The sequence below is a fragment of the Humulus lupulus genome, chromosome 8 (genome assembly GCF_963169125.1).
Source record: "Humulus lupulus chromosome 8, drHumLupu1.1, whole genome shotgun sequence".
Classification (NCBI taxonomy): Eukaryota; Viridiplantae; Streptophyta; class Magnoliopsida; order Rosales; family Cannabaceae; genus Humulus; species Humulus lupulus.
Window position 1 is genome coordinate 46,551,257 of NC_084800.1, and position 10,006 is coordinate 46,561,262.

The following is a 10,006-nucleotide window of genomic DNA, read 5'->3' on the forward strand; positions in this document are numbered from 1 at the left end:
ATTTGTCCAATTTTCTGGAGTTATGTGGGACCTTCAGATATAATGGAGTGAGTGATGACGCAATCAAGCTCAGGCTTTTCCCATTTTCTCTAAGGGACAGAGCAAAAATTTGGTTGAACTCTCTGCAGCCAAACTCTATCGTCACCTGGCAAGATCTAGCTCAGAAATTTTTGTCCAAATTCTTCCCTCCGTCCAAGGCTGCTAAATTGAGGGGAGAGATAAATAACTTTTGCCAGAATGACGGAGAGTCATTGTATGAGGCGTGGGAAAGGTTTAAGGAACTCTTGAGAAGATGTCCTCATCATGGCATTGAACAGTGGATGCTAGTACAGAATTTCTACAATGGTTTATGTCCGACAACCAGAACCATTATTGATGCTGCAGCGGGTGGCACTTTTATGAGCAAGAGCGCAACTGGTGCTTATGAGTTGCTGGAGGACATGGCTACAAACAACCATCAGTGGTCTGAGGAGAGATTATCAGGAGTCAGAAAGATAGCTGGGGTGCATGAGCTAGATGCAATTACTGCTTTAACAGCGCAAGTAGCCTCTTTGACCAAGCAGTTGCAACAGAGCAGTGTATCTGCTAATGCGGTTCAGATGGCATTGAGGTGTGAAATGTGTGGTGGTGCTCATTCTGTCGATCAGTGCCCTATCTGTATGAATAACACCCCAATGGATCATGCTCAAGTTCAGGCGGTGGGAAATTTTCAGAGGCCACTCAACAATCCATTCTCCAACAACTACAATCCAGGGTGGCGAAATCATCCAAATTTTTCGTGGAAGAATAATCAAGGCCAACAACCTCCGTTTCAGGGCCAGTTTCAAAATAACATGCCTCAGCCACCTATGAATCAAGCTTCGTCATCACTGCAGCCTAGGCCTCAACAATCAATGCCTCAACCTGAGAGACCTAATGAACTACAAGCTGCCTTGTTGACTCTTACTAATACACAGACTCAATTTATGACTGAGACCAGATCCTCCATTCGAAACCTTGAGACACAGGTTGGGCAGTTGGCCAATATGCTCAATAACAGACCCCAGGGAAACTTGCCTAGTAATACTGAAGTCAACCCCAAGGAGCAAGTTCAGGCAATTACTCTGAGGAGTGGGAAGCAAACAGAGCAGCCTAGACCTCCACAGGCAGTGGGTCAGAAAAAAGAGATGGGTGCACAGTCTGAGTCAGAAAGGGTTACTGAAGACCATCAGAAGTCAGAACAGAGTCCCCCAGTTGTCATTGAGCAGCCAGTTAGAGTTCCATACCCTCAGAGACTTAGAAAGACTACCCTTGATAAACAGTTTTCTAAGTTTCTTGAGGTGTTTAAAAAGCTGCACATAAACATTCCTTTTGCTGAGGCCTTGGAGCAGATGCCCAGTTATGTTAAGTTCATGAAGGAGATTTTGTCAAAGAAAAGGAGAATGGAGGACTATGAGACTGTAGCACTCACTGAAGAGTGCAGCGCTATTTTACAAAGGAAGTTACCCCAAAAGCTGAGAGATCCGGGGAGTTTCACCATACCTTGCACCATTGGAAAGTTTGAATGCAAGCACGCCTTATGTGATCTGGGGGCAAGTATCAATCTGATGCCCTTATCGGTGTTTAAAAGACTTGGTTTGGGGGAGGCAAAACCAACAACTGTCACTTTACAGCTCGCAGACCGATCGTTAACACATCCACGAGGTATTATTGAGGATGTTCTTGTGAAAGTGGATAAGTTCATATTTCCCGCTGACTTTATTGTTCTGGACATGGAGGAGGACACATATGTCCCTATTATTCTTGGTAGGCCATTTCTAGCCACAGGCCAAGCTCTTATTGATGTTCAAAAAGGAGAGCTTAAGCTTAGAGTTCAAGGAGATGAGGTGGTCTTTAATGTCTTCAAGTCTATGAAGTATCCGGTGGCTAGTGACAGTTGCTTTAGTGTGGATGTGATAGAAAAGGCAGTCTCCAAGAGAAGGATGAGCAGTGATGCCTTAGAGGCAGTATTATTGGGTGATGAAGGCGATGATGATGAGGATGCTGAGATCAGAGAATGTGTAAATTGGATCAACTCTTTCCAACCATATTGGAAGAAGTTTCAAGAATTAGCGGATGCGACTGATAAACCGCTAACCTCCATTCAGCACCCACCACCGTTGGAACTAAAGGTCCTCCCAGATCACTTGCAATATGCTTATTTGGGAGAGAATGAAACTTTACCGGTCATTGTGTCAGCTGACCTGTCAAAGGTAGAATTGGAGAAACTGTTGAGGGTTCTAAGGGAGCATAAATTGGCCATTGGGTGGACCTTGGCAGATATTAGAGGAATAAGCCCAGCGACAGTGATGCATAAAATCTTATTGGAGGAGAATAGCAAGCCATCCATAGAGGCCCAGAGAAGACTCAATCCAGCCATGAAGGATGTAGTACTTGAGCAAATTCTTAAATGGTTGGATGTTGGGGTGATCTACCCAATTTCTGACAGTGCATGGGTGAGCCCTGTGCAAGTGGTACCTAAGAAGGGTGGAATGACTGTAGTGAAAAATGAGAACAATGAACTCATTCCAACAAGAACTGTAACGGGGTGGCGGATTTGTATTGACTACCGCAAGCTCAATAAGGCAACAAGGAAGGATCATTTTCCTTTGCCTTTCCTTGATCAGATGCTTGACAGATTGGCAGGCCATAGCTACTACTGTTTCTTGGATGGGTATTCTGGGTATCATCAGATCGCTATTGCACCAGAGGATCAAGAGAAAACAACCTTCACATGTCCTTATGGCACATTTGCTTTCAGGAGAATGCCATTTGGACTGTGCAATGCCCCTGCAACATTTCAAAGGTGCATGATGGCCATATTTTCAGACATGGTAGACCGGTGTATTGAGATTTTCATGGATGATTTCTCTGTTTTTGGCTCATCATTTGACCTCTGTTTGGGTAATTTGGAGAACGTGTTGCGTCGTTGTGAGATGGCTAATCTGGTGTTGAATTGGGAGAAATGCCATTTTATGGTGAAAGAGGGGATCGTTCTTGGCCATAAAATTTCAAGTGAGGGAATTGAGGTAGATAGAGCGAAAATTTCTACCATTGAAAGGCTGCCTCCACCAGTTTCAGTCAAAGGAGTTAGAAGTTTTCTTGGTCACGCTGGGTTTTATCGAAGATTCATCAAAGATTTCTCAAAGGTGTCTAAGCCTCTCTCGAATCTGCTTATGAATGGAGTTGTCTTTGATTTTAATGACGAATGTTTGAGGGCGTTCAATTTCTTGAAAGAAAAGCTTATTTCTGCTCCAATTGTGATAGCTCCGAATTGGGAATTGCCTTTTGAGTTGATGTGTGATGCCAGTGATTACGCAGTGGGGGCAGTTCTGGGACAGCGAATTGACAAGGTATTCAGGTCTATTTACTATGCTAGTCGGACTCTAAATGATGCTCAGCTGAATTATGCCACTACAGAAAAAGAGTTGCTAGCTATTGTGTTTGCTTGCGACAAATTTAGACCATATCTGATTGGCAACAAGGTGATTTTCTACACTGATCACTCTGCCATTAAATATTTGATGTCAAAGAAAGATGCCAAGCCCTGCCTGATTAGATGGATTCTGTTGCTTCAAGAATTTGACATGGAGATTCGTGACAAGAAGGGCAGCGAGAATGTGGTAGCTGATCATCTCTCTAGACTTGAGGTGAAGGAGACTGAAAACAAGAAAGCAGTGCAAATCAATGATCACTTTCCTGATGAGCAGTTGTTTGGGGTAAGTGAGACTTTAACTGTCCTGTGGTTTGCAGACATAGTGAACTTTTTGGTTGCAAAAATTGTGCCTTCTGAAATGTCAAAGCAGCAATTAAAGAAATTCTTTTCTGAGGTGAAACACTACTATTGGGAGGAACCTATTCTCTATAGGCACTGTGTTGATCAGACTATCAGAAGGTGTGTTCCTGAAGAAGAGATGCAGTCCATTCTTAATCACTGTCATACTCAACAATGCGGAGGGCATTTTGGAGCATCAAGAACGGCGGCTAAGGTATTACAAAGCGGTTTCTATTGGCCTTCATTATTCAAGGATGCCAATGTTTTTGTCAAGGCTTGTGATAGATGTCAGAGAACTGGCAATATCTCGAGGAGAAACGAAATGCCTCTACAAGGGATTCTTGAGGTGGAACTGTTTGACGTATGGGGCATCGATTTCATGGGGCCTTTTCCACCATCTTACAACAATGAATATATTCTATTGGCAGTGGATTATGTATCCAAATGGGTGGAGGCTGCAGCAACTAGAGCCAATGATGGTAAAACTGTGCTTAATTTTCTGCATAAACATATTTTTACTAGATTTGGCACTCCCCGAGCTTTGATTAGTGATGAAGGGAAAAACTTTGTGAATAAGCAACTGGATGCACTGCTGGCTCGTTATGGAGTTTATCACCGAAAAGCTTTGCCTTACCATCCTCAATCAAATGGGCAAGCTGAAGTTTCGAACAGAGAAATCAAGAGCATCCTTGAGAAGACCGTTGACAGTTCAAGGAAAAATTGGTCGAAAAAGTTAGATGATGCGATTTGGGCATACAGAACTGCATTCAAAACACCAATAGGCATGTCCCCTTACAGGTTAGTGTTTGGTAAAGCATGTCATCTACCAGTCGAATTGGAGCATAGGGCATTTTGGGCTATGAAAAAGTTAAATTATGATTGGAGTGCCGTTAGTGAAAAAAGACTGTTGCAACTGAATGAACTTGACGAGTTCAGAAATGAGGCTTATGAGAATGCCAAGATTAATAAAGAAAGAACAAAGGCTTGGCATGACAAGAACTTAATCAGAAAAGAGTTCTAACCAGGGCAGCAGGTACTTCTTTTCAATTCAAGACTGCGGCTGTTTCCTGGCAAACTGAAGTCAAGATGGTCAGGGCCATTCACTGTAGTTCAAGTTTTTCCATATGGTTCTGTAGAAGTTCGGGGCAACTCAGGTGATTCCTTTAAAGTCAATGGTCAGAGATTGAAGCCCTACTTGGGTGGTAGTTTTGATCAAGCGAAGTCTATCCTCCTTCTGAAGCCTCTCTGAAGAGGGATTCAGCGTCCGGCTAAATGACGTTAACGACAGCGCTTGTAGGAGGCACCCTATATTTTACTTGTTATTTATTTTACTTTTATATTTGTAAACAATGGATATTTGGTTTATTTTTGGACTTTTAGAATCGTGAAAAACGTGAAAAATGAAAAAAACTTTAAAAAATAAAAAAATAAAAAATTCCTTAAGGGCCGCGACATAACCATATGATGCCGCGGCATTGGGGGTTCCAGAGGCCCACCGATTTGGCAGTATAGGGGCGGGCCGCGGCATGGCTGAGGAGGGCCGCGGCATTAAGCCCCAATTTTCCCAGAATAACAAGGCGGGCCGCGGCATATGTTTGAGAGGGCCGCGGCATTCCAACCTGGAAATTTGATGCGGGCCGCGGCATAGTCAAGGTAATGCCGCGGCCCTAGTCCAAAAATTGGGATAAAAAGCCCTAAATCAGCCATTGTCTCATTCATTCACTCTCACAATCTCCATCACACTCCAAACTTCTTTTTCTCTCTATTTTTTTTTAGACTTCCATCAGTCAAGGAGACCAAAAGAAGAATTTATGTGCTATTCAAGTAAGTGTATCTTCTCTATTCTAATGCTTTTGATTGGAGATTAGATTGCATTGTGGTGTTGTGGATTGTTCTTTGTTGTTCTTGTGAGAAGATTAAGGGTTTTGCCAATTATTGATTGTTGTAATTAGTGTTTGGGGCTATTGATTGTGGTAATTAGTAAGTTTGGGGGGAGTGACACCAAACAGAAATTATAGTCAAGTTCTTGAGAGTATATTTGGGGATTTAGTTGGTTCTTTTTGAAAGAAACTATGGGTCCTAAGCGAAATCCCCCTAGAGGCACCTCCTCCAAGAAAGCATCCTCATCACGCACTCAGCCACCACCAACACCATCTACCCCAGCTGAGTATGACACTAATTTATTTGTTAATAAGGACGCTGCCGAGTTGTTTAAAAAGATTTATAAAAGATCGGTGGTAAGGGAAAGGGGGTTTGACTTTAATGAGGCCCCTACTGTACAACACCCTGGCTATGAACTTATCAAAGATGAAATCGTGCGACGTAAATGGAATTTGTTTTGTGACTCGACCTATGTGGATTCAGCCAACTGCTCTATTATATATGAATTTTTCGCCAACTTTTCATATCAAGATGCAGAGCAGAATAATTTTGTCAGGGGAAAATTGGTGCCTACAACAGCCTATGCATTCAACCAATTACTGGGTCTTCCCTCTTTTTCTGCACAAGAGGATGAACACTGGCAGTTGGCCCATTTCGAGGAGCCAGACTATGATACGGTGGCTGCGGTCTTGAGTATGGAAGGGGCACGTTTCAGTTATCATAATGGGAGGCCCAAAGAGTTGTTCAGGTGGCAGCTAAACCCAGTTGCGAAGGCGTGGGTTTATTTTGTGAGTGCACGTTTACTGCTGTAATGTCCCAAATTTCCTAATAAGGTTTAGGACCTTGATTAGGAGGTCGGGAGGGCCATAATTGATTTATTATAGTATTCAATGATTATATGCATGTTTACGTGAATTATATTGTTATATGATGGTGAATGCATGCATATGGGCTCATATGTTAATTATGAGGGTAATTTGGTAATTTGGCCACTGTGGGCGTAATTGTATATTTTGGGGTGCATGGTTGTGATTAATTAATATAGCCACATTATAAGGTGGATTGGCTCGAGCTATCGACATGAGACGATCATGAGATGTAAGTGTTCGGTCTATTCATAACGGGTTTAAGCTCGGGGCTCGGGGTGAGTCTCGGGGTGAGTCTCGGGGTGATATTAATGGTTATAGCGTTACCGGGGATTAAAGGGTAATGAGATGTGAATTATTGGTGTTTGAGGATATTGAGATTAGCGGGAATTGGGAAGTGTTAATTATGATTAACGGGTTAAGCTAAAAGTACCAATTTTACCCCTAGAGTGGCTTGAAAGGCTTTAGATGACATAAGGGCATTTTGGTCTTTTAACCCTAAGGATATATATATGATATGAAGGCTGTAGATTGATATTAAAAACAGAGCCTATATCCTCATTCTCCCTTCCATCCCGTACAAGCTTCTTCCCTCACCTTTCTTTGAATTTTTGAGAGCTCAAATGGAGGTGTTGAGCTAGGGGATTCAAGGTGGCAGCTAAGGAACCTGTAACAACCATCAAAGGGGACTCAAAACAGGATTCAAGGTGAGTTCTAGTCACTTACTTCAGGTGGTGCTCTGTTTTCAAGCTTTGGTTTTCAGCTTTTGATCTTTGTTAGAAGCTTGGATTCAAAGGGGTTTTGATGGATTATAGGCTTGGGTTTTGATGAGGGGAGGTTATGAGTGTTGTCTAGGGGTTTAATTATATGCTTGGGGGAGGTTTGGAGATGGTTTGAGGGACTGGTTTGAGAGGGAAAACACAGGGTTAAAATTCTGGTGCGTATGGCCGACTTAGCTGGTCTGGGCTGGGCGCCGCGGCGCAACAGGGGTACGCCGCGGCCCTTGGTGTCTGTCAGGAGGGAGCCCTTCTGTCTGAAGGGCGCGCCGCAGCGCAGCAGGGGAGGGCCGCGGCCCTTAAGGCTAATTTTGTTAAAGTGTGGTTTTTAGCTCGGGGATTCAAACCATAGGCCTCGGGGTTGAACCTAGTACCCGGTTGGGTAGTGTTTGAGGTCTCGGGGGCTGGGATTTGGTTTGGGAACCCTCAGTTATCATTTTTATTAATGATACCTTATATTTGGTTATGACTAGGTGACCGCTAAAGGACTAAAAGTTGATCGTTCTCAAGGGTCGTTCTTTTAATCGTTCTAGCTCGGCTTTGAAGTAAGATAACTGCACCCTGTGTATATGTGACATGCATGGCTATTATGATGCATGTTGGTTGATTAATGAGTATGACATGCGTGGTTATTATATGATGCATGTCGGTTGATTATTATGTATGACATGCATGGCTATTCTTGATGCATGTTGGTTGACTATTAAACGTGACATGCATGGCTGTTATTGATGCATGTTAGATTGCTGGATATTGCAGATGATGCATGTGAAACATGTGTTTGGGACATGCTTTATATACTGAGTATGATACTGTTCAGAGCTTGAGCCTCTGTGTTTATGCATGGCCCTAATAGCACTACTACCTGTTTGGTAAGCATGCTAAATGCCTCGTTTATGGGTGTGGAACATGTGATATGTGATTGGTGGCATGTCTTACTTGTGAATGACACTGACTAGTCAGGGACCGACTCTAAAGTCGAGAATTTTGCATTGAATGGCTCTATAGCATTAATGCCAGACCAACCCTAAGGTCGAGAAACTTATAAGCGCTTGCCTGGTCTACGACCAGATGACTATAGCCAAGGTATATGACCTCGGTGACCATTTGTCACATGGCTAAGGGACGTTGTCCATAGCTTTGACTCTAGAGTCGTGAGGAAGGTTATGTTGGTGACTAATCACCTTGCACCTGTCCTAAACAAGCTTAAGTCGAGAATCAGGCATTGAATGGCTCTATGGCATTAATGCTAGACCGACCCTAAGGTCGAAGAATTTATAAGCGCTTGCCTGGTCTACGACCAGATGTTTATGGCCAAGGTATATGACCCCGGTGATTGTTTGTCACATGGTCAAGGGACGCTGTCCATAGCACGACTCTAGAGTCGGGAGGAAGGTTATGTTGGTGACCATTCACCTTGCACCTGTCCTAATCAAACTTATGAAAGGATCACTTATCAGTTGAGCCCTGGTGACCCTATCGTCACATGGCTAGAAGGAGCGATGCTCATTATTGTGACTTTTGGCTATTGTCACCTATTTGCTTGGACTGATAGTCCTGAATGGTTATTATGATCGTTGTTGATATTATATCATGCTTTATTGTGTTTTCTTGCTGGGCTTCGGCTCACGGGTGCTATGTGGTGCAGGTAAAGGCAAGAGGAAGCTGGACCATTCTTGAGTTGGAGAGCTTAGGTGATGACGTGTACATATGCAGCTGCTCATCCGCCACGGCCGAGGTTTAAAGTGGAACTAGGGTTGAACCCTGTTTTGCCGCTTAGAACGGCCTGTTGTAAATGTTTTCTGTAATAGACTCTGAAACTTTATTTTCGGGATCCCAATGTATAAATTAAACGTTCTAGTGAAACGTTACATCTTAACCAAAGTTTTAATCCCTAAACCGCTAATCATACTTAGTTCACGATTTTGGCCAAATGACTCGGTTAGCGAGTTTAGCACTGTTTACAAGGCACACCGTAACGGTCCCTGGGGTTTGGGGCGTTACAACTGCCAACGTCTCATCTGTCTTCTGTTGATCGAGAGCGTTGTTTGTTAGTGTATGCTATCATGACCCAAAAGAAGGTCGATGTGGGCCGCATTATTCGCTATAGCATTCGCAACATCAGTAGATTCAACACTACAGCTGGTGTCGCCCATGGTACCTTCCTCTCGAATTTATGCAACACTTATGAGGTACCAACCTTTCCCAGCGATCTAGTCCGGAGGCCAATGGGAGCAATCAATCAGACTTTGTTTACGGCCTTCCCTCCAGCTTCGCTTACGCAGCCTGCCTCTACTCAGCCAAATAAGCGCAGCCGGGCTGATGAAACAGGGGATCCGGATCAAGCTGAGGAGGAGGAAGTAGAAGAAGCGGGTCCCAGCAACCCACCTGAAAATTTGGCAATTGGAGGACCGATTGATGAGCACACGCAGCGTACGCATGCTCGATTGGATTACATTATTCAACAAAATCAGTATTTAATCCAATCGCAGCAGGCGCAAAATCAGCACTATAATGACTTTATGGTGCAACAAAATGAATATGGGCGGGCTCACATTGAGGAGTTGAATACTTTGGTCACGAGGTGGACTATGAGTTCAGCTGATGAGAATTATTTCACTCCACCGCCACAGTACACTCCATATCAGTGGCCACCTCCACCACCTCCACCGCCATACTGATGTGGCGTC

General features: G+C 43.6%; 1 non-coding gene across 1 annotated transcript; it reads right to left on the reverse strand.

Moving 5' to 3' along the window:
• Positions 1-203: 203 nt before the first annotated feature.
• LOC133798947 (small nucleolar RNA R71) lies at positions 204-310 on the reverse strand. The gene has a single exon (XR_009876163.1). It is a non-coding gene; the product is annotated as a small nucleolar RNA R71 (small nucleolar RNA).
• Between the last annotated feature and the right edge of the window lie 9,696 nt (positions 311-10,006).